This window comes from Eptesicus fuscus, chromosome 8 (genome assembly GCF_027574615.1).
Source record: "Eptesicus fuscus isolate TK198812 chromosome 8, DD_ASM_mEF_20220401, whole genome shotgun sequence".
Taxonomy (NCBI): Eukaryota; Metazoa; Chordata; class Mammalia; order Chiroptera; family Vespertilionidae; genus Eptesicus; species Eptesicus fuscus.
This window is the reverse complement of record NC_072480.1, coordinates 90,477,767-90,503,596: the sequence shown is the minus strand read 5'-3', so window position 1 is coordinate 90,503,596 and position 25,830 is coordinate 90,477,767. Positions and strand designations below refer to the sequence as shown.

At 35.1% G+C, this 25,830-nt stretch overlaps 1 long non-coding RNA gene across 1 annotated transcript in view; it reads right to left on the bottom strand.

The window, feature by feature from the left end:
- Positions 1-4,783: 4,783 nt before the first annotated feature.
- The window catches only part of LOC129150119 (uncharacterized), a 57,693-nt gene continuing 36,646 nt past the window's right edge, over positions 4,784-25,830 (bottom strand). The window contains exon 3 of the long non-coding RNA XR_008556851.1: positions 4,784-4,866. This is a non-coding gene — a long non-coding RNA (uncharacterized LOC129150119). The remainder of the gene's footprint in view (positions 4,867-25,830) is intronic.

Sequence of the window (25,830 nt, the reverse complement as noted above, 5' to 3'; positions counted from 1 at the left end):
TGAGTGTGTGGCACAGTATCAACATTAGCCTTTTTTTGGCTTTAAAATTTTTATTTTATTTTTATACTTCAATCAAACACTATCTCTCCCTTATTATCCTTTATAAATGTGCTTCCAATGTACTTTTCATAAATTTACTAAGGTGTATGTAAAGTTGAATATATTTATGGTTGAACATATTTATAGGTATATGTGTTTATTATATTCTGTATAGTTAGCTTATATAAATGGCTTTGAGCTTTAAATTTCATTATTTTCTCTTTTTCCTTATTTTTTTCTCACTCCATGTTTAATTGAACATGTGTCCATGCTGCTATCCATCTGGTCTGTAGCTTCTGACAATTTCTTTGTTATATATCTTTACTTATGTATTTCCCACCATGGATTCTTACGTTGGTCCCAAATATTTGATACCATGAGGAACACTGTGTGTGGGCGTCCCTCTGGTGCACATTGATAAATGTCGGGGTAACAGGTTATACACATGTTCACTTTCACCGAATACTGGAGATTGTGCTACAAACTGGCTGTTCCAGTTTCAGTGCCAATTGGCAGTGGATGAGGGTTCTCAGTCCCCCTTTCTATCTAGAATTTAAGTGTTATGTCATTTTGCATTTTTAATACCTAATCTATTAATGAGGTAGAGCATTACTTTATCATTAACCATTATCATCTTAATCAGTTGTTCCTTTATATAGATTTCCTTTTTATAACTTTGACTCTTCTCCTGTATAGATTCCAGCTCTTTTATTTGTTTTTTTTTATCATTAAAGAAGTAACTGGACTATTCAAGTTAGTAAATTCCTATCGACTCGTATTAACTTTGTCTACGATGTCATTACTTGATAAAACAAATATTTAGTTTTGAAGAAATAAAATCCATCAACTTTTCTCTTTATAATTTGTGACTTAGGGCTAGGAGTAGAACTATTATTAGGAAATATTTTCTAATTAATGGGGTCCCAAGGATATTGCCCCCTATTTTCTTATGTTATTTTCATGATTTAATTTTTACATTTATACAAGACACATTTATATAATGAACATATATTAATAATGATAAAATAAATTTCTTTTGGAAAGAAATACAAGAAGGAAGGTTAAAATAAAAAGAATGGTTATCTAAGGAAGAAAAATATTCAATGAAAAAACACAAAGGAATTAAATTACAAAAGAAATACAAAGGTAGTTTTAAAACCAGAAGTTATTGATATTGGGTAAAATAATGTAAAAACCAGCAGCCTTAGAAGAATAACATAGAATAGCTAATTCTATATAAATATAAAATATAATTTAATGAAATATACAGCTTTATATGAATTAAATGTATTCAGGATGGAATCTCTTAAAAAAAAACAAGTTATGTTTTTGGCTGAGTAAAGATTTCATCAGGAATTTTATTCTGATATGAATAAAGCATTTTACAGAGAATTCTTAACTTTTTTGCTGAAATTTCTTTATAATGAGTTTAGAATAAAATAAAAAGTAAAATTGTGTTTCTAGTTCACAGAAATGCGAAGCGTGTGTATTATTTGATAATGAGATGTTTTGCATGGCATTTTGAACCATGTCTAATCTATTTTGAAATGGATTAAGATATTTAGGAATAACATTGTCATTTATACCAAAACATTACTAGATAACCAGTGTTTCTGTACTTGGAAGCAATGTGGTTTTCAGGAAAAATACTCTTGATTTGTCTGTCCCTTTCAGCCTGCCCTGAAAACAACATTGCTTCCAAGTACAGAAACACTGGTAATCTAGTAATGTTTTGGTATAAATGACAATTTTCCCAAAGAAATAAGGCCAGGGGAAGAATTTGTGGGGGAAAAAAGGATGAGGGCAGCAATTCATGCAGCATTTTTCCCCCCTTATGTACATCTGAATCTATTCTAAGATAAATACATTTTATAAAACACTAAGTGAATAAGGTTAGAAATTGAGAAAAATATGACTATTTTTACTTAAAATTAATAATTTTTTCCTTTAATTGACTTTTTCAATTGTTCCAGCCTCCAAAATAGCCATTCTATTCATCTAATACAGACTACTGAATATCATTACCAGGTACAAGCTTCTTGCCCAATGTTATGGGCTATACTATTCCTTTTACTATCAGTCACTCACCAGATAAATGAAGAAATGGTAGAAAATAGAACTGTTGTAAGTTTATTAAATCATTAATTAGATAAAGTAAATAATTTGTAAAAAATAAGATTTTACTCTCTGTTCATGACTTATTTCCTCTAAGATGTGCTCAGTAAATATAACTATTAATGATTTTATTTTGATTATAAAAAGCTATTGCCTAGAGTCAAATATATATTTATACTGATCAATTTTTTATGAAAAATGTTTTAATTTTTTACTGACAGCTTGGAAGAGTTTATGGCACTTATAAAATATCCAACTTCAGAGAGTAACAATGAAAAACCTGAAGGGCCTTCTCTCAAAAAATGAGGAGGATGCCACCCTATGTTATACATGTTCACCCGTAGTCACCCTGAGCGATTATAACCGCGTACAGGGTGCCAATACCACTTTATCTCGTTGCTCTTGTTGCAGTGTTTAAACATTTCCCTTTTCTTCTGAACGCCCTTTTTCTCTTCTTCATCCTTCCTTTTCCTTCCCTACGCCCCTGTCTCCCCTTTCTCCTTTTTCTTTCTCCCTCCTCCCTTCCTTTCCTCATTCTGAGGTATCAGCTGGTATAGCTGTTGCATTATGCCCCTCCCCCCTCCCCACACACATTTTTCTTTTTCTATTCAACCTCCCAGGTGACAAACAAATGTGACTGTGTCATAACCCAGTATGTTGTCCGGATCAGATACTGTCGCTAGCATACATTTATAACGGGGTCCCTCAGACCGCACAGCTGCTTTTCTCCGCAGGGTAAGTGTCGATCACAGTCTTTCTCTGGCCTGTCTAGTGCACCGCCCTTGTCTGTTGAGGAAATGGCTATGCACTTTCAAAGATTAATATTTCTAGAGCCTTCTTTAAGCTATATTCTTTGCTCCCTTTGAGAAATGTTTAAATCTCTTTTAACTAGACTATAAAATCTTTAAGGGCAGGAAATCCTTTATTCATTTCTATAACTTCAAAGTATAATAGTTGTTATATAAATATCCCATGGATGGATGCAGGAAGGCAGAGTGGGAGGGGGAAAGGAAGGACTGCAGCAGGAAGTACTTAACCAGCAAGTTAATGTGATGGTTATGAGATTTTCCAAGCATTTTAACTCACAATGTCTAATGCACGCATTCATTACAACTGGGTGGCATTATGTGAGGATTTCTGATAAATTATTATTAAGGCAGCTTTATGGAAGTAACCTTCACTCCAGGAACACAATTACAATTTCCTGTTAAATAAAATGGCTTCTCTTTTTCAAAACAACTAGAATTGAATATGTTAAAAAAAAGTTTGCTACTCAAATAGACCCAATTATCTTGGCAACCCTCTTTTATTACTCTATATTCTCTTCATTCTCATGGACTTACTTACTGATAAACCAAAATCTCCCAAGTTTATTTTCCCAGAAAAAAAAATGTCATCTCTTAAACTCCAGGCTCAAATCAATTATTTAATAACTTCCCACACAACATCTTCACCTGGAAGCCTATGACACAGACTTCTTCAACAGACACTGTCATTGGTTGAATTATTCTTTTATGCATCTAAATATAGTCCCAAGCAAGTAGTCTATATTTTACATATTGGCACTCCTATTCATCCTTCAAAGCCAGACACCAGGAAGTTATTCTTAAACTTGACTTTCTCACCATTTATATATATATAATTCATTATCAAATCCTTCTGGTTCTACTCATACATAGTCTCAAATTCTGTTACTTCAACTCCTGTTATTCAATTCCAATGATCATCTTTCAAATTATTATTGCTTTTCCCAATCTGTTCCTCACACTAAAACCAAAAGAATGTTTTAAGAACACAGACAGTTCCATGTTACTCCCCTGTTTAATAGCTTCTCATTGATTGAAGAATAAAGTGAGAAGTCCTTAGCTGCGCCTACATGCCTATGCAAACCCTACCCTCCAAACCTCTCAGCCTTTCTTACACCACATCTCCTGTTGCTTTCTGAGGGTCTGCTGCAAGCTCACTGTTGTTTCCCTGGTTACATACAGAACTTTGGCATAGGCTCTGTCCATTGCACAGCTAGTCCTTCCCATCACTCTTTGTCTGAATCATTTCTCCTCTTCTTTCAAATTCATCTTAAAGTTACTTCCTCATAAATTAACTCACTCAAAATTAACTTCCTCATAAAGTACTTTTCTGGGTGGATGACCTCGTCATATACCCTAAGCATTTATGTTCTTTTCACTTAATCACAAGTCTGATTAAGTAATTTTATCTTAACATTAATTTCAAAATTGACTATAAGCTTCAAGAAGACAAAAAGCACATGTTTGGAAACTTCTTATGCCATGATATTTAAAATAGTGTCTTTCACCAGGGAAATATGCAAATATTTTTAAGTGATTGATAGAGCAGGACAGAATATGTACTGAATGACAGGAAAGGGATTCAAAAGTTGGTACGTATGTACCAGATACCTTCAAGGCCAGTGATATATACTCATGCCAAATGTTTATGAGGAGACGACAATGGCCTTTAATAAGATAAATTTGTAGGAAAGTAAAGAATTAATGTCATGGTAGTGTGGTCTCTGCAGAGATAGAAGCATTATGTCTTATAATCTCCAGGGGCTTCATTATGATTCATTCTTTTTAATCGAATAATGGTTAAAAATGGAATTAGCACTGACCTCTAATTAGGTCTGCACAATGATTAGCCTGAGGGCACCATTTGGGATCCTGCTGCACCATCCACAAATTGAGGGAGGAGACCCTGTGAGAATAAAAAAACACACAAATCATTTCCACCTATAGGGTACTGTTTCAAGAACCCTGCATAAAGCTTAAGAGGGAGCGCTAGATATCACAAACCATTGTTAGGTGGGACTCAGTACAACAGGTTGTCTTTAACTGTTATTTCTTAAACTTGTATGCCTATCATCAGACAAGAACCTCCTAGAGGACACCAGACATTAATTTTATCATAATAGTTCATTATATATACATATATACACTGAGTGACCAGATTATTATGATGTCTGAATGCATAATAATCTGGCCACTCAGTGTACTTCTCTTGAGTACCTCATTTATTTGATATCAAAGATACTATAAATCGTGCACCTGATCAGTTTTCCCCTTTGCAGTGGCTGATAGAAAACTCAGGGCAAATAGGTGGTTGATCTCCAGCAAAAGTCTAGAATACTTTTGGTACCCATTTGAGACACAAATACACTGAATGGCCCGATTATTATGCGTTCAGAGATCATAATAAGCTGGCCACTCAGTGTATAATATTCACTGATCATTTACTTTTTGATAAGTGTTCTATTAAACTATTTACATGATTGTCTCACTTATTTCTTTGAACACTACCAAATAGTATTATTACCCTTCTTTTGTAGATGAGAAAAGCAAGGTCTAGATAAGTTAGGATGGTTTTCCATCATCAGTCAACATTAAATGTAGATTCAGTATTTGCGTCCGGTAACTGATTGAATAATTTACCCAAGATTCTAGAGCAGATGTAGGATTTCAGCCCAGGTAGTATTCTTTTAAAGTTCCTGTCCTTAGCTGTCTCATAATATGGCATAACATGCTGGGAATAAAAAATCAACATTAAGTTACTAAATTATTAATTATATAAAATGAATAATAAATGTTAACAACTATAATGATATTTTATTAATTCAAAATCTGTGTGTAGTGTAGCAACTTCTGTTGAAGTCTGCATTATTATCATTGTTATTCCCAATAAAATTTGACTTAAAGTTATTAATGTAATATACATGTTTTTTTGGTACCACCCTGGTCCCCCAAATTTCAGTATTATATATAAAAGATATAAAGATTTATTTGGACTTAGCATCCTCTCAATTTTCAGTCTTCCAGTTCTGCCAACTATTTATGTTTATACTATGCATCTCCTTCATTCTATAGCCTTTAAATTGTCAAGAACCTTTAGAGAGAAATGAAATGTTGTTCTTTGAGATTGATTTTAATAAATGAAAGAGGGTATTATTTGTTTATTTATGGTTTATAGTAAAAAAGATGACCAGCTGTTTTTACCTGAAATAGTTTCCAAAAACCAATAAAACCATTTGTTTCTTTGGCCTTACTTGAGAAACTTGTTTTGGTCACCTGGTAATTTAAACTATTGCCCAGTAAGATCAATAACTCTCATTTGGGGAATGTAAAAACCATATCACCAGTATGAGAAGCCCAGCAAATGCAAACACCAGAAACAAAGGAGACAAGCTCATGTTTGTGACCTGAAGGAAAGACCCTTGGGAAGCAAATTTGAAGAATCTCTGTCTATTTCTGCCTGGAGTCATCTCCAGGGCGGCAGGCTTTTTAAAAAAAGCAATGAAAAAGCCAAATTCATCTTTCCCTTTAAGACTTCACATTGACATTCAGTTATCTTTGCCAGGTGGAAATGGATTTTCTAATGATGAATGCATATACATTTGAAGTATGCTCTTCAAAAGACAACTGAGAGAGGCTATGAGAGAGACATCCATTTCATTAATTGGAGTTGTTTAACTTAATTTTTCAAAGCAGTTCTTTATTTAAAACCCAATACTGATTTTTTAAAAATATAAAAAAAGTATAAGTAATGTAGGACAGTTGCAAATTTTCTATATTTACTGAATGTTTTGTATTTAAATTTTTATTATCTTAAAACTCAGATGCATGTCATAAATTTAAGCTTTATACATCTATATTTAAATAAATTTTACCCATGTTTTCTCTGGGGATATTTGAGGCTTATTAAAAGGAAAACTCAAACCAGACAGCAGCATCTTTTGATACAGTCAATTCTTCCCTGGGTTTAAGAGTGTTGCAAACAGCATAGAAGAATTGAGGGAACTGTCATATGCTGGAATAATAAAGCTGAATGAAAAAGGCATATAAAGCTGAAATATTAGGTGAAGTAGGTACTTTTGAGGTCTTATAAAAATGCCAAAGTCTTGTGAACAGATAGTTACTAGTGATGTTTTCTCCAGTCAGCAAAGTAGGGACATTAAATCATTTAACATATTATTCAAGATTCTGTGTGACATTGGTAAGTAACATTATATTTATCATAGCTAAAGAAGGTCAGTCATAGGCATTAATCATAATATATTTTGTCTTGGACTCAGTACTGGATCTTTGATAAATGACAGCAATATTTGTAAAGCTTTATGGAATTCATAAATGATGAAAAATAGTAGATAATTATTCACAATCTAACATAAATACTATTAAATTATAATTTCTTTTATTCTAAAAGAGAAAACACATTTGTTCCTTTTTAAAAATTATTTCTATCACTGCTTTAACAAATTGCCACACTTTGTGGTTTAAGACAACATAAGCTTGTTATCTTATTGTTTTATATATCAGAAGCTTGACAGGGGTCTCAGTGGTCTAAACTCAAATTGTTGGCAGAGCTGTTTCCTTCCTGGAGGGTCCAGGAAAGAATCTATTTTCTTGACTTTTCAGCTTCTAGAAGCCACTCACATACCTTGGTTTTTAGCCTTTCCTCCCATCTTCAGACACAGCAACATAACATCTCCCTGACCTAGAGGAGTATAGGTCAGTCTCTTTCTCTGACTCCTTGATAGAAAGGTTCTTCTCTTAAATGGACCCATGCGATTACATAGGCCCTCTAGATAATCCAGGAACATTTCCCCAGATTAAGGTCCTTAATTGAATGACATATTCAACATTCTCTTTTCCCTGGAAAGTAACATAGTTACAGGGTTAAGATGTGGACCCTGCCATTTTTCAGGCAGCCACATGGACTGCATGGAAGAATGGTTTCATTACAGCTGATCCTTGCTTTATCAGTCTTGCTTGTGATGTGGGTACTCATTTTTCTCTAATCATGACCTAGTTTTATCCTGATTTTAGAACCACAGAATATTGGATTAGGAAGGAAAACATGGAAATCCTCTAGTTAAAACTTTCTATTTTGAGGGACAGATGGATAAAATTCACCAGCAAAAGTAAGTGATCTCAGCCATTAATTGTGTTTTTTTACATCTTTATTTTATAGAAGAGTTTTAGGTTACAGCAAAATTGAGCAGAAAGTACACAGATTTCCCATTAGTGCTTGCCCCTAATACATGCATAGCTTCCCACATTATTAATGTTCCCCACCAGAGTGGTACATTTCTTACAATTGATAAACTTACAGAGACACGTTATTATCACCCAAAGTCTACAGTTTACTTTATATTTCATTCTCAGTGTTGTATATTCTTTGGGTTTGGACAAATACATAATGACATATTTCCACAATTATAGTATCAGACAGATAGGTTAACTGCCCCCAAATCCTCTCTGTTTAGCTCACTCATCTCTCTTCATTCTCAACCCCTGGCCACCACTGATCTGATCTTTTTATTATCTCCATCGTTTTGTCTTTTCCAGAATAGTACGTTGTTACATCACCTAGCATGTAGCTTTTTTCAACCGCCTTATTTTACTTAGTGAGCCTCATTTTTTCTTCTATATTTATTGTTCCTCAACAAGTATATAAAACCTAATGACATGTATGTATCAATAATATACTGAATGATTAACTACCAGAAAAAAATTAACTTTGGTTTTACAAGAAAAGAGAACAGAACTTTACAATTTTCCAAAGAGAAGATAATATAATTTAGATTTATAGACTGCCACTCTTAATGTTACAGAGTCCCCTTCTACAGTCACATCCCACAGAACTCAGTTATTCCAGGGAATAGTCAACTTAGAGTCAATGCAGTGAGATGAGCTCTCTTTTATTTACATTTGTACATCATGCTTTTGAATGTAAGAAGTACCAAGTACTCCGTTACTCTTCAGTCTTTTTGCCCATTTATTCAAACTCTATATTAGTATTTTACATATTACCAAGTGACATATATATATATATATATATATATATATATATATATATATATATATATATATATAAACTGAGTGGCCAGTTTATTATGACCACCCCATTAGGACTTCGTTGGGCCACCTTTTGCCTTCAATACTGTGGCGATTCTTCTTGGCATTGACTCCACGAGATGTTGAAATGTTGAAAGGTGATGCGAGGAATCTGACACCATGCCTGATGAATAGCACTGTCCAGTTCTGTGAGATTCTGTGAGATTTGATGGTTGTGGAACCAGCTGCCTGATGGCTCTTTTAACTTCGTCCCACAAATGCTCAATTGGATTGAGATCTGGTGACTGTGGGGGCCACCTAAGCAAGGTAAAGTCTCCCTCATGTCCTTGAAACCACTCCTGCACAATACAAGCACCGTGGCATGGCGCATTGTCTTATTGGAAGAAGCCATCTCCATTGAGATACGCCATCAACATAATAGGATGAACTTGATCAGCAACGATGCTTAGGTATGTTGTGTTATTCAGACATTGTTCCACATGAATTAAAGGGCCAAAATCATGCCAGGAAAACATGCCCAAACCATAACACTGCCCCCACCAGCTTGAAGGGTTGTACTCACGCATGTGGGGTGCATGCTTTCATGCTGTTTCTGCCAAATTCTCATTCTGCCATCTGCATGATGCAACTGGAAACGTGATTCATCGGACCACATGACTTTTTTCCAATGCTTGACTGTCCAATCCTTGTGTTCCTGTGTGAATTGGAAACGTTTTATCCTGGTAACTGCAGACAGCAAGGGTGTTCAAACAGGTCTTCGGTTTCCATATCCCATATGATGCAGTGTATGGCTAATTTGCCTACAAATGGCAGGTGGTCATAATAATCTGGTCATAATAATAATATATATATATGTAGATTTTGCTATTTTTGATGGAGTCCTGCTTCCATTTTAGTTTCTAGGCAGAGAATATCTTCACCAATAATCAAAGCAATTCAAAACAGTCTGGCTGGTGTGGCTCAGTGGTTGAATGTCAACTCATTAACCAAAAGGTCACTGATTAGATGCCCAGTCAGGGCACATGCCTGGGTTTCAGGGTCAATCCCCATTATGGGGCATTCACGAGGCAGCGGATAAAATATTCTATTTAATTATTGATGTTTCTATTTTTCTCTCCCTCTCTCCTAGTCTCTCTGATATCTATCTATCTATCTATCTATCTATGTATCTATATATCTATGTATATATATATATTTAATATATTTTAAGAAAAACTATTGTAAAATAATGGTACAAAAACATATATGAATGTAGTTCTTTAAACTAACATATCCAAAGATGCAAAATGAAATGCAAGCAGAAAACTTAAATTGTCACAGTTTTTTTTTTGGAAGATAATTTTTCTGAATTAATCAGGAAATTCAGAATCTAATACCTCATGTATAATTATCTATGGAATGAAAATGGTGAAAAATCTGAGTAAAGATTTATACATGAGAATATTCTATTTTAAGTGTTTCCATGCCAAAGCTAAGTATATTTATATCTCCAGTCAGGACTTTTCCTTTGAATTCCAGATTTGTACTTTTAACTGCCTACTTAACATCTGCAATTAGATATTAAACTAAGGATGTGGGAAACGGACAAGGCCTTAACCCTCAACCTGTTCCTCTAATACTCTGCTCCATCTCATTAAATGCAATCGCCTTACCTCCAGCTGCTCAAGCCAAAAATGCTGACATCATCCTTGGCTCCTTTTATTGTGTTGCCCCCCACATCTTATCTAACAATAAATCAGAAATGGACTACTCCTAATCTCCATTGCAACCCCAGGCCCAAGTTATTATGCCCTCTCCTCTTTCATGGCAGAAGCTTCTCAGTGGGCCTGCCTGGCTCTGAATTGCCCCTTTTTGGTCTATTTTAACTAGGAAGCCAGAGGGAACTTTTTAAAACACTCCTTGCATTATGCTGCCCAGCTGCTCAAAACCTGGTGAGTAGAAGTCAAGTAGTTTAAATGGCCTGAAGGGCCAAAAGATTGATCCTCCTGGGATATCTCTGATTTTATCTATTTCCCTTCTCAATCAGTGTGACTTTTTGCTGCTCCTTAAACACACCAGGCATGCTCTTTCTCAGTGTCTTAAGAGCTTATGCTTTCCCCTGGAGTGGTCTTCCCTCCTCCTCCAACACCGCCCTTTTCAGGATGATTTTATTCCCTCACATACTTGATATCTTTGCTCAAACTTTTTCTTAGTGAGGACTTCTGTGGCCACCTCATTTCTTAAATGTGTGACCATCTTCTCTTTCACTTCCCTGCTCTATTTAATTTCCCCTCAGCATTCATTTTCCTCTAAGGTACCGTATGTTATTTTGTCATGCTTATGTTTTGTCTCTTCAACTAGTATAGAAATTTTATGAGGGCATGGATATTTGTCAGTTTCTTCTCTGCTATATTCCAGCATGTGAAACAGTACCTGGTACATAGAAATTCCTCAGTAATTATTTATTGCAGTGATATGAAATTACTGATGGTTGTAAAAAATTATAAACTATCTTCAACAAATAATGATCAATACTAAGTGACTGGTTTTAAAAGCTGTGGGAATTCATGGATAGAATATTATGTGGTCAAAAATTCTGTAATGACAGAAAGTATGCTATTACATTAAGTGAAAAGGCTAAGTAGAAAATAATTTATATGATATAAGATCATCTGTGGTTGAAGAAGACAGACTGGATGGAAATGTGGTAAAGTGCTAACATTGATTGATCTGAGTTGTAGAGATACATTTCATTCTGCTTTTTGATATATTTTTCTTTTCAAAATGTATTCAAAGAGTTGTGTTACATTTTTAACCAGAAAAAAAAAAAACATTTAAAAATAGCAACATAAACAACAGCATAACAACATAAACAACAGCAACAACAAACTCCACAAAGACTCAGTTATTTCAAGAAGACTAATTAAAACAAAAACCTGACATTAGTGTGGCCTTTTTCAAATCATGTATTCACAGTTCTACAGTTACTGTGCCAATTCTATGTCAGGAACTGAGGGAAGATAAAAGACGAAAAATGCCCACTTCTGCCTTCAAGGCCTAAGTTAAGAGAGTAGGGACACATTACATCAATGACAAAGGATCGTAAAGCAGGCCGTGATGGAGGTTCAAGCAAGTGTCAGAGAGGGCAAGGCAGACAGTAATTCCATTCAGCTGGGTTATTGAAAATCAGACTACTCTTATTTTGAAGTTTTCAATCAAAGAGGGGTCCAGCCCTAGTAATTATTCTGCATGACAGCATGTATTTGATGTATCATACTCAATAATCACACTGAAGGGCCCTGAAATTACAAGTAAAAGGGGTATTAGTACATAGGCGTAACAAGTAGATCATGCACTTCTCTATGCCAAGCATAGGAGCATTCGTTAATCCCACTGTAACTCAAGCACTATACTGGGTGCCAAGGATACAATGCTGGGCAGGACGCAATTCCTTTCTTCAAGGAAACAATAACTAAACCAATTAGGAGATCAATAGAAACATGGGCATATTAAATAGAGGGTTGTAAATGGTACAAGGTTATGAAAGCCCATTGGACCAACACTTAACCCAGCCTGGGATGGGATTTTCAGTGAAGGCTTTCCAGAAAAGGTGATATTGAATAGAGAGAAAAAATACAATTAAGAATTTTCTAAGACACGGGAGAAGGGAGAAGCATGGCAGGAATGGGGAATGCTGTAGACTTTAGGGAAGAAGAAGGATCACAAGAAGGCTCAGCAGAAAGAGAGAGAGGAGAGAGAGCTCTTGAGGGTACTCCTGGGTCCATGTGGACCACATGACTTCAGTATGATTGAAACCAAGAGCACTGGAGATTGAAAGCAGGAGGGAGAGAAAATATTATATGTATTGTAATGTTTACATTTTGTAAAAAAAATGTTGATATGTACTAAAATGGATGAATTGTATGCAATATACCTAATATCTAATTATCTTCTTAAAATAAGTGAACTCTGAATCTCTATTCTTACAGTATTATATACAACTAGAGGCCCGGTGCACGAAATTCGTGCATGGGGGTATGTGTCCCTCAGCCCAGCCTGCACCCTCTCCAATCTTGGACCCCTCGAGGGATATCTGACTGCCCGTTTAGGCCTGATCCCAGTAGGATCACACCTAACGGGCAGTCAAACATCCCTCTCACAATCCAGGACTGCTGGTTCCCAACTGCTTGCCTACCTGCCTTCCTGATTGCCCCTAACCACTTCTGCCTGCCAGCCTGATCACCCCCTAACCACTCCCCTGCCAGCCTGATTGATGCCTAACTGCTCCCCTGCCAGCCTGATTGCCCCTAACTGCCCTCCTCTGCAGACCTGGTCACCCCTAACTGCCCTCCCCTGCAGGCCTGGTCATCCCTAACTGCCCTCTCCTGCAGGCCTGTTACCCCCCAACTGCCCTCCCCTGCAGGCCTGGTTCCCCCCAAATGCCCTCCACTGCAGGCTTGATTGCCCCCACCTGCCCTCCCTTGCAGGCCTAGTCCCTCCCAACTGCCCTCCCCTGCTGGCCATCTTATTCTTATGGTGGCCATCTTGTGTTCACATGGGGGCAGCCATCTTGTGTGTTGGAGTGATTGTCAATTTGCATATTACTATTTTATTAGATAGGATTAGATGATCCCCATCACTTTTCTCTGCAAGCAGAGGGGCCTTTAACAACCATGGACATAATACTGTTTCTGATTTTCATTTAGGTTTAGTTTGTAAGAAACTACAATCTAAACTTCCACCCACCAAGAAGGAAAGTACATAAGAATAAAAACCTTATTTATTTATAGTCTATTATGAAGAGAAAAAAAAATTTGAGTCAGTTAATTTACCTTATACGACTATAGAAATAATTATCTGTGAATTAATTAATACAGATTATGTGACATTGGTCCTTAAGTCAATGTCTTTATAAACCTTATAATAGACTCAGCCCAATATGGTGCTTGGAAGCATGAAAGGTTTGGGAGCTTTTTGGCATTAAGGGGAGGATGCACATTGCATATATCCAGGGCAGTGCATTCTATACAAGACATTTATATTTAGAATTAATCAGACTCTTAGAGAAACACAGTGATTGTTTATTCAACCCAATGCTTCAAACGATCTCTTTCCATAGCCTTTGAAACCAATCTGTCAAATAATCATCAGGAGTAATTAGTTTATGCTAAACTCCCCATATGAAATTTAAGGATGACAAAACAAATGGTTTGCTCCATGCAATTCAATCTGTTATTACTTGATTGCTATCCTAAATATATAGTGAGTGAGAGGATGATACTTCCTTCATCATACCTATCTGAAGCTGTCTTTAAATACTTACTGCTCTAAACATAATAGAGGACCTGCAATGCCCTGTAACATTTGAAGTTAGAATAGAAACAAAAGAGATTACTATTAGGAAAAAGAACAACAACAACAAAAAAAAACACACACAGAAATCAAATATAGATGCCAGCAAGGGTAGTTATGTGGGTTTCAGACCAGGTCAAAGTCATACTCTTGATTAGTAAGAGCTGAGGTATAGTAACTGGGCCTCTGTATAAGTTCAGGAGATACAGGCTACACCAATAAACATTAAAAAGTAGCTCTTAAAGAGCAAAGAGAGGAAAATATGAAGTAAGAGAATAAATGTTGGATCTGATTAATTGAATTTCATTCTGGGCCTTTGTATTTCATTATTAAATAAGGTAAAGGTTAGATCAGTAATTCTCAATTATTTTCTTTTACAAAATATTATAGGTATTTAATGCATAATATTTAGTGTGATGGTAACAGAAATTGAGGTGAGCCCAGAGTCCTGCATTCTCTGCAGCCTCTCACTCACAATGGCCACTGAACCCCTTAATAATACAGGATTCCAATGAACACAGATGAGAGCCCAGGAGGAGGTTCCTTCTGCTTCTCACCTTGTGCTCTGTTATTTATAACGAGGCCAACATTGAGATGAGGAGGTTCATAGACTTCCCTCTCCACGTCAGAGGTTAATTAGTTTGAAAGATAATGTATAAAATGAAATGGAGTTTACTTCAGAATTGGTAAACCAGAAACAAGAACAAGAGATTGGGTAAGCATTCATCGTTTTGTAATTTCCAAAAAAGAAATTACAAAATAATTATTTTTCAAAATAATTATTTATTTTGTGATCCCATTCATTTAACAATTAGGTATACTTTACATAGACATAAAATTAGATAGAATCAATAAACTAAGAATGTTAAAATGTTTTAAATCACTAACTATTTTGCACTGTTCTATGTCATATGTTTGTTTCATTCTGTGGGGAAAGAATTTACAAGATGGGCCGGACTCGAAATTGTCCTGAAAAGACGGTGGCGAAGGCAAGTAGGAAAGGAGAAGAAAACCAGAACAGATTGGCACTAGAGATAAAAGACATGAGGGTGGACTTGAAGGAGATATTGGAAAGGGTTGTGCTACTGTCAGGAACCAAGCTGGTGTAATTGCAGTGGGCCCTAGGGTAAGAAATCTAGATAGTTGGTGATACTCAAAATAAAATGGAATGCAGAATTGCCATTCTGCGTGATTGATGAAAGAGCCTAACCAATGTACCAGTATGTGCAACAGTCTGCTTTGCCTAGTAGTGTCTCTTCTACACAACTATATTAGATGTTGGGATTGTATCTATTGATACAGCACCAACAATGTTTTTTCTATTACATAGGAAGTATGAAAATAATTGTATATCTACCAGATCTACAGTTGTCAGATTGAATGAATCCGACAGATACACTGAGAAGGTAAAGTAGAAAAAGAAATCCAACACAATACCACATTGACATAGCACCTACTAGTATGTGATATTTAAGAAACTCTTAGACCAAAGCAGTGGGCTGCCTCAGGAAAAGTCTGGCAGGATACCTCTCACTTGCTAGAATATGAAACAGCTTAGCCAGTGTTGTATATTTTGACAGGGATCTCCATTATTTATCATTTTGTAAATCTGTGTGTTTTTTTTTAAAAAAAATAACATATTCACTTTTAGTCTTAAAATGCTTTAGTATCTTAATACAGGTATGAATAATTAAAATTATATCTATTGCATTTATGGAAATATGTGAAGCAACTCAAAGAACTCAGTTAACCTTCCATAGTATTGCTTTCACTAATGTACTCATGTCAGCTGTCCAACTGTTTGTTGAAACTGTTTTCCTTTCACTGAAGTAGAACGTTAACTGCTGTTTTCTCCTTATACTGGGGTGATTTGTGTTTCATGGCCTTTGCCATGCGTTATTTACTGCTTGCTTCTTAAACAGCATGGGGATTATTTTCATTAAAGACTTTGCTTGCTCTGTTTCTCCTATAGATCTTGACGTAAGTGTTCTGAAAGTCATTCCATATGCATATGTTTCTTAAGTCAACAGAATCCCGAACACTGCTGTATCATCTTGGAAGATATTAAAATTCAACTTAGATACTTTATATAGGCCACCCTCTCTCATTCCTAGCCAATCAGACATCAGAGCATACAGGCCAAGGGCAAACTGTATCAGAACCACCATGCTACTTATTTTTCCCATGTAGGTAATAAAGCATAGGTACTATCTCTCCTTTTAAATAACTTATATCATTTGTCACAGTTGTTAATTATATTTTAACTTGAATAAAATATAAAAAGTGTGGGGAAATTATAAAGGCATTTCTCTAAAACAGGGCAAGTTCCTAAAATAGAAAAATTTTAGAAGATTCTGAAGAGCCAGCAACAATTTATGTTTTCTGTTAGCATTATAAAAATATAAATAAATATAGAAAGAAAGAAAGAAAGAAAGAAAGAAAGAAAGAAAGAAAGAAAGAAAGAAAGAAAGAAAGAGAAAGAAAGAGGGATGTGTCTTATTTTGGCTTTCAAGTGCAAAGCCATGTCTGCTTTCTAGGCGCATTAAAGTTTCTTCTGGGATATTCTCGCAAGAGGAGGGGACGACACTACAGCCCAACCTCTTCTGTGGACACGGAGCATTCAAGTAATCTTACTTGGAAAGACAATCCTTACCCTTGTCTCTTAGATTTTCATAAAAGAATGTTCAGTCTCAGTGCAGCTCATTTCTGTGCAGCAGGGATTCACCTAACATCTATAATTACACATTCCATTGGAAAAAAGTGCACGCATGTAAGAATAACAGAGACAGATTCATCAGAACCATTGCAAATTACCAGAATTGTCCGTTATTTCTTATCATTTGTTGTATAAGAAATCCATTTATTTTATAAGAAAACAGATGCTTCAGAAGCTTCAATCGTGAAACTAATTTGGCCTTATCTTAAAAACTCAGATGGATTAATTCAAAGAGAACCTGTTTATCTGTGCTGGACAGCAAAAGGCAGTTCTCACAGTTCAACATAATAGAGAAATATGATTTGTTATATCTTTAAAAATCTCAACTCTCTTATTTTCAAGAAATGTCTTCATGTAGATAATAAATGCCAGAAATTTACTCAAAACATATAATGTGTGATGGAATACACATCAAATGCTTACCTGGAAATAAAGTCTAAGCAATTATCAGGACTTAGAAACAGTCTACTTTTTAATAAGTTCCTGATTCATGTGAGTGTATAAAATAATACATTATAGATAATAAAATATAACCCTTGTATCATTTAAAAAGAACTTATTTCTTTATAATGGTACCAGGCAGGGGTAGCAGAGACTTTAACCTGCTCAAATACATATACACATAAATATAGGCTCTCAGACATGGTAGGTAGGTCCACTCCCAACCTCTGGACTGAGAACATCTGCAGAACCTCTCCAGTGTGCTCTGCTCGGTAACAAACCCCATTGCAAGGAAGGGAATCTCTGGGGAGGTGGCCGGAGGAACAGTAAAAGAGAATGAATGTGATCTGCTAGCTCTCATTTCCCCTTTGTTATATACAATTTATTTTGCCTAATTCTCGATATTTACTTTTATCTCTCTCTTAATTCTGTTTCAGCCAACTAGTTCAAAGCAAATAAAATGAGCTTAATGTCTGTCAATAACTTTCCAGTAACATTGTATAACTCTTTTTTTTTTTTTTTAAATCAAGTGCCCAAAACTTTTTTTGGCACCTTAGCTGAGATACCTTCTTTTGGAGTTATATTTCACATACCATAAAATTCACCCTTGAAAGTGTACAGTTCAGTGGTTTTTAGTATGTTCATTTTCTTTCTGGCTTTATGGATTTGCCTATTCTGGACATTTCACATAAATGGATTAATACAATATGTGGTCATTCGTTACTGCCTTCTCTTACTCAGCATAATATTTTCAAAGTTCATCCACATCATAGCATGTATCAGAACTACATTTATTTTTCTGGCCCAATAATATTTCATTGTTTGGATATACTACATATGTATCCACTTATCAGTTGACAGATATCAAGGCTATTTCCATTTTTCTCTATTATGAACAATGCTACAATGAAATTAATGCACATGTTTCTGTGATGATCCTCTGTTTTCAGTTTCCTTGGGTAGATATCTAGGAGTGGAACTGCCAAACTGTTTTCCAAAGTGGCTACACCATTTCACATTCCCTCAAGCCATTTATGAGGGTTCCAGTTTCTTCACATTCTCACAAACATGTATTTCTCTCTTTATATCTTAGCTATCCTAGTAGGCATGAAGTAGTATCTCATTGTGTTTTGATTTGCACTTCCCTAATGAATAATGATGTTTAGGATCTTTTTATGTGTTTCTTGACTGTCTATCTCTTTTGGAGGAATGTCTGTTCTAATATTTTGTCCATTAATCAGTTTAGTTGTCTTTATTGTTGAATGATAAGAGTTATATTTCTGTGTACAAGTTCTTTGTCATATTTATGATTTGTAAGTTTTTATTTTATTCTGTGAGTGGCCTTTTCACTTTATTTTTTTTAATTTTTTTTAATTTTTTTATTTTTTTAAATATCTTTTTTATTGATTTCAGAGAGGAAGGGAGAGAGAGAGAGAGAGAGATAGAAACATCAATGACGAGAGAGAATCATTGATCGGCTGCCTCCTGCACACCTCACACTGGGGATCGAGCCCACAACCCAGGCATGTGCCCTTGACTGGAATTGAACCCGGGACCCTTCAGTCCGCAGGCTGACGCTCTATCCCCTGAGCCAAACCAGCTGGGGCCTTTTCTCTTTATCGGTTGTGTCCTTTGACATTCAAACGTATTTTTTTATTGCTCTTATTTTATATGCCATAACTAAGAAACCATTCAAGATCACAAAAATTTACTCCTATGTTTTCTTCTACGATTTATGTAAATTTCACTCTAACAATTAAATCTCATATCCATTTGAACTATTTTTTGTGTGTGGTGTGAGGTGGGGCCACGCATTCGATATTTTGTTTGTGGAAATCTAATTGTTCCAGCAACATTTCTTTTGTTTATCTTTTTTTTCTTTTTTTTTGACCAATCCTCATCTGAGGACCCTTTTTCCATTTTTAGAGAGTGAAAGGGAAGGAGGGTGGGAGAGAGAAAGATAAACATTGATGTAAGAGAGACACAGGGATTGGTTGCCTCCCCAACTTGCCCCAAGATGCTGATGTACAGGCCAGCACTCTAACCACTGAGCACACTGGTCAGGGCAGTATTTCTTGAATGACTATACTTTTCCTTTTGAATCATCCTGGCACTCTAGTCTAAATCAATTGACCTTAAATATAAGGATTCATTTCTGAACTCTTAATTCTAGTTCCAATATCTATGTTTATGCTAGTACCACAATGTCTTAATTACTGTAGCTTTTTACTGGTTTTTGAAATTGGGAAGTGTTAGCTCCTCCAACTTTGTTCTATTTTAAGAGGGTTTTGGTTATTTAGTATCTTGCATTTTCATACGAATTTTAGACCAGCTTACTGATCCCACTACCCACCCTCCACCCAAAAGGTTTGGATATTGAAATGATCATGTTGACACTATAGAACATTTTCAGAATTATTGTCATCTTAACAATTCTAAGTCTTCTGATCCATGAAGATGGAATGTATTTCCATTTACTTAGATAATTTTTAATTTATTTCAATAATGTTTGTAGTATTCAGTGTATAATTCTTGTACTTCTTTTGTAAATATATTAATTTACTGTTTTGTTATTTTTAAAGAGTCTGTTTTATAAATTTAATTTTCAGATTTTTCATTACTAATGTGTGCAAAGTATTTGATTTTTCAAAAGAATCCACTTTATGTTTGACTGGTTTTCTATATTAATTTTCTGTTCTTTATTTTGTTTATTTATAATTTAATCTTTATTATTTTCTTCTTTCTGCTTGCTTGGGTTAAGTTTGTTCTTCTTTTCATAGTTTCTTAAGGTAGAAGATGAAGTTATTGATTTGAAATCTTTCATCTTTCTTAATGTAGACATTTACAGCTATAAATTTCCCTCTACATTCAGCTTTAGCCATGTCCCATAAGTTTTGGAATATTGTGTTATTTTTATTAATTTCTTCTTTGACTTATTGGTTATTTAGAAGTGTGTATCTTAGTTTCTACATATATGTGTATTTCACAAGGACCTAAAGGTTTGGACAAAACATTGAATGTGCTCTGGGATGGTGCTTTTAACAGAGGTCCAAAGGTGATCAGATCTCTCTATTATCTGCAGTGCTGTCTGCTTTTGCTACCACACCACTGAGCTAGGAGGAGGGATGGGAATAGTTTCAAGTTAAAGAACTGCTGTCATAAGAGGTTTAGTAGTTTATCTTGACTAGATGATTTTTCATTTGTTCTGGGGCTTTTGTTGGCTACCAAAGTTCTAAAATGTATCACAGTGAGTGAGTTCAGAAAATTCCACACTGCCATCTTAGTAGTTGATTCCCCAAAATAACTATTTTAATCTTCACAAAGAGTTTTGAGTCACGATGGTTTTATTCCCATTTTCAACCAAGTGAATCACAGTCCAGAGATGAAATAGTCTATTCAAGAGCATGCTGCTCATTTATAAAATAGAATTTAACCTAAATGTTTCCCGCTAGTACTATATTATTTTCACCACATCACAGCTCTTTCATTGCACTACCGTTTACATAAATCTTAGATGCCTTAACCTAGAAGGAATCTCAGAGATGGCCGGGTTCTATTCTTGCATTTTACAGATGAAGAAACTGCAGTCCAAGGTGGTATGGTGCCTTACAAAAGATTTTATTGCTAGGACCTTTAAAATGTGTTCTTTATACCTTATGCCCAGTGACCTAAATTGAATGATGAGTTAATTAACTTGTTGTTATGGATATAAGGGGACAATTTTTATTTTCAAAATCAATTCTTTATTCTGTTTTAGATTCAGGACAGACAGACCCACAAATTTCAAATATCTATAATGGTGATGTTCTAGTTAACTACATCATGGGTGTATTCATTTCTATCACTGTGTAACAACAAGTCTTCACAAACTTAGTAGTTTAAAGCAATGACCATTTATTATCTCACAGTTCCATAGTCAGAAATAGGGACATGGCATGATTGGGCCATCTTCTAATTCTTTCACATGACTAAAGTGTATCAACGTGTTGAAAGGTCATAGTCTCATCTGTTGCCTGGAGTACTCTTCTGAGTTCATTGGGATGTTGGAAGAATTTCGTTCCTTGTGATTATAGGAAGGAGGTCCCAGTTCTCTTGCGGGCTTTTAGCCATGGGCTGCTCTCAGCTCTCTGAGTTTGCTTTCAGACCATGCCCCAAAGCCATCAGTGAAGAATCTTCCTCTCATTAAGTCTTGCTTATAGTTTAAATCTTCCCAGGAATAGCTAAATCCCTTTGAAGGTTAGACTCATCTGATTAGGTCAGGCTCACCCAGGATAGTATCCTTTTCTAAAATCAGTTTATTTGGGACATTACTTACATCTATAAAATCTCTTCACAGTAGCAAGTAGATTACTATTTGACTAGATGGCTAGGAAAAGTTGAGTGAGGCTAAGGGAGTAGACATTTTGGGAGCCAATTAAAATTTTAACAAAATAGATATGCCTTCTTTTCTTTTATAACATGCTGATTCAGAGAACACTTCTTAGGCCCACATGTATTCACTGACAGTAATACATCGCTTGATGGACGTTTTGGAATTTACTATGCCCAGTTGTCACTGAGTTTAAGAAAGAAACCTTAAGGTTCAAACTAGACTTAATATTAGTAGACAGAAGAGAATCAGCATATCAAGAAGGATGCGTGGTAGAAACAATGTAATATTATGAACATATTATAATATTTCCATACTTTAAACAAATTTAATATTTAAACCAATAGTTTATATTGGTTAGTTGAACACTAGATGATGAGCAAATAAAAATTTCACTCTCTGCCCTTAAGAATTTATATTTAGTAACACATTCCCTTCATAATATTATAATTTAAATTAATCTAAAAATTTGCTTAGAGCCGAAACTGGTTTGGCTCAGTGGATAAGAGCATCGGCCTGTGGACTGAAAGGTCCCAGGTTCGATTCCAGTCAAGGGCATGTACCTTGGTTGCAGGCACATCCCCAGTGGGAGGTGTGCAGGAGGCAGCTGATCGATGTTTCTCTCTCATCGATGTTTCTAGCTCTCTATCCCTCTACCTTCCTCTCTGTAAAAAATCAATAAAATAAAATTAAAAAAAAATTTGCTTAGAGAAGGAGCCAGATAACAATTATAACCCCAGTCACATTAGCACAGAAGCTCTGGACAATTGACTTGCAAGCAGCCCAGGGTAAATTATTATGTTTAATTAAACAATGCAGCATGACAGTCAGGTTGACTTAAGAAGACCATTTTCTTTTCCAAGTTATTGAAATGCATGCATTATTTTCAGGGAGAACTAGAAAATCACTTTACAGAGGACATTCATTTTTTTGTCACCGGAAGAAAATGAAGTTAAATGTTCTCAAATTGCTAAATAATATTGACAGTTGAAAAGTATGTTTCTGACACTCACTACACTTTAATCTATTTTCTTCAGAAGTTCTAAAAGTCAACTACAATTTTCCTTTGCTTACAGCATTGGTGATTATTATTTTTTGCCTTATAATGCTTTGTCTTATGACTGTAGCATAATCAAGGACAAATGTTTGCATGTCAGACAGACCTTTTCCATGAGTTATAAAAAAGTGAGAGTAGTTAAATCATATTAAAGAAGTACCCTGCTGAAATTCAATTTTCATTTTTAAAGGTTGCTTTTTCTAATTAAATATACATTTATTTGGTCAAGGGTATTTTGAAATAAAATGATATTCTTCAAACAGTAGCTGAATATTGGGACACCAAAATCAGCTGAAGGAGGTGGGGTTCTTCATGTAATTCCAATGAAAATCTATTTTTATCTTAATATTCATCTGGAGTGGACTCAACCCATGGCTGACCACAGAAAGTCTGTTCTATCGATGAGTTAGGTCCCTGAACTCATCTAAGTATTTCATTTCCAAAAACATACAATCCTATAATGGCTCCTCTTGGTCTCAAGTTATGAACATCTGTGTATTTCAACCTGAGGAATTTTTTCAGGTTTCTAGCAGTTCTACTCCTAGGAGAATGGTCACTTCTAGGTCAGTTTATGACTAGTCTTGAAGTTTTCAGAACTCCGGAGTTTCAGAAGTTGTTCAGAGGCAATCTACAACTCAGTGGCATCAAGGGCATGTATTGTAGACTATAAAAATATATGGTATCACTCTAAGAGATAACTGGATAAACCAATACATGCATTGAATATATACTTCTATGCCCTTTTCTCTTTTCTACCACTTAAAGAACAGGAATGGTGTAGCAGGATTTTAGATCTTTTAGCCTTAGCCAAAGGTAATCTCTGCTACCTTCCACGCATTCTGTTTACCAATGTCTCTAATGAAACACATTTATATAAAATCCATTCTATTTTTTGATAACTGCTATTATCAAAACAGTTTTTATTAAATTTAACCAAACTCTGACTACTTCTAACTTATTACATGGATCTATATGGCTATCTGAAACCACACACAGTTAATTAAATCTGTCAGATATATGCAAAACACTATCATTAAATATGTCTCCTCTTTTTTTATTTCTAATTCCCCAAAACAGTGAAATTTTTCCAGATTTCTTGTAATGGCAGTATGAAACCCAATATAAAATTGACTAATATTTATTATGAATCTACCATGGTTAAGGCAGTATGCTTAAAAGTGTGATAGAAAAAAGATAAATAAAATATGATAGGCATATTCAAGGAACATACAATTAATTTAATAGAGTATCCTATAGTTATCTTTATCCTTTGATTAAAAAAATATTTCCAGGAAGGACAGGAAAGTTTAGCAGATGACTCAAGCCCAGTAGGATCAGTGGTGCCTTTAGGCTCCATGGAGATTTAGTGCCTACATATGGACATTGTGTGGTTTAAAGAATTGCCTGCAGATTTCTAAACTGTATTCTGTTCATAAAGAGTTAGGAGTCTTTTTCCCCAAGGGCAACTTTTTAGCTTTTATAAAAGATACTGATTCTATTACCATTGTGAATTTCTAATTAAACAGCATATTTCTAAAGAGTTCAACCACTCCAGATATTAATAGTAACCACCTTTGTAATAAAAATACTCACACATACATACAGAACCACATAATAACTGTGATTATTTTGGAGAACAATAGAAGAGCATTATGATTTTTTATATTTCAAGTAGCATAATTGAGGTTTATTATAAGAGGATTTTATATTCATGTAAGAGATTAGATTCACTAGTGTCTATAAATTCATATTTTAAAATTCTGTGCTAATTCACTTTTATATTAATATGTTCTTTGCATTGGCTTCTACAGTACATGTAAACCAATATTGAGACTGAAATTCAACTTACTCTCTCCAAAAATATGTTACTCAATTTAATCAATTAATTAATTAATTCAGTGATAAGTACTGTACTGATAATTTAAAAATGAAAGAGATACAGCAAGTTCACTGTTTCATAAGGAATCAGATAGATAAATAACCCTATGAAAAGCATTTTGTTCAGGACTCTAACAGGAGTATTAAAGCTGTACCAGTGTCTCAAAGTATTGACAAGTCTTGCCTGGAATGGTCAGGGACCACGTCCCAGAGAAAAACACACAGAAGATGCAAGATGCAAGCAGGGTTTGCCAGGAAGGAAGGATGCTGAGGTCCTGTGTGGGCAGCAACTGTGAATATCTTTTTCACACTGTATTCCTGGGACCTAGCACCTTTCTTCCCACAGAGTAGATTTCAGAAAAAATATTCAGTGAATATATGATTTTCAGGTGATGAAAATGGCAAATGCAAAGTCATGGCAGTGTGAAACAGTTTGACAGAATCTTGAAACTGAAATTAAGCACGTCTGTCTAAAATATATAGATAATGCTAACAAGGTGGGCAGGGACTCAACTTTGTGGATTTTCGCACATTATATAAAATTTTCTTAACAGATTTTCACCACATTTTTATTTGTTCAGGTATTACAACCTTATTTTTTTAAATTAAATTCATACACAAATTTTAAAAACCTATGTATTTGCTTTTCCAAAAAAGAAAGTAGGAGAGAAATAAAGGAAGGAAGAATAGAGGGCTACAGAATATGAAATAAATTGCATTTGTGATAGGGATTAGCCTAGAAATTAGGAAATAGGTTTGCAACCAAGAAATGGTGTGTGTGGAAATGTTAGCGTCTCCAGAGTTTCAGTAACCTTCACCAAAACACCCCACATACACATACATTCTCAGGAAACAAACCAAAACAGTGTGCTTTCCAGTCCATTCCCACCTCGGGGCAATATCCCAGGAATTCTGCTGCTTTCCCCTGGCAGACTGCCAGCCCCCACACCTGTCACATGTGGAAATTCTGTAGCTGACATTTTGTGCAAAATAAGGCCCATATTCACTGTCAATG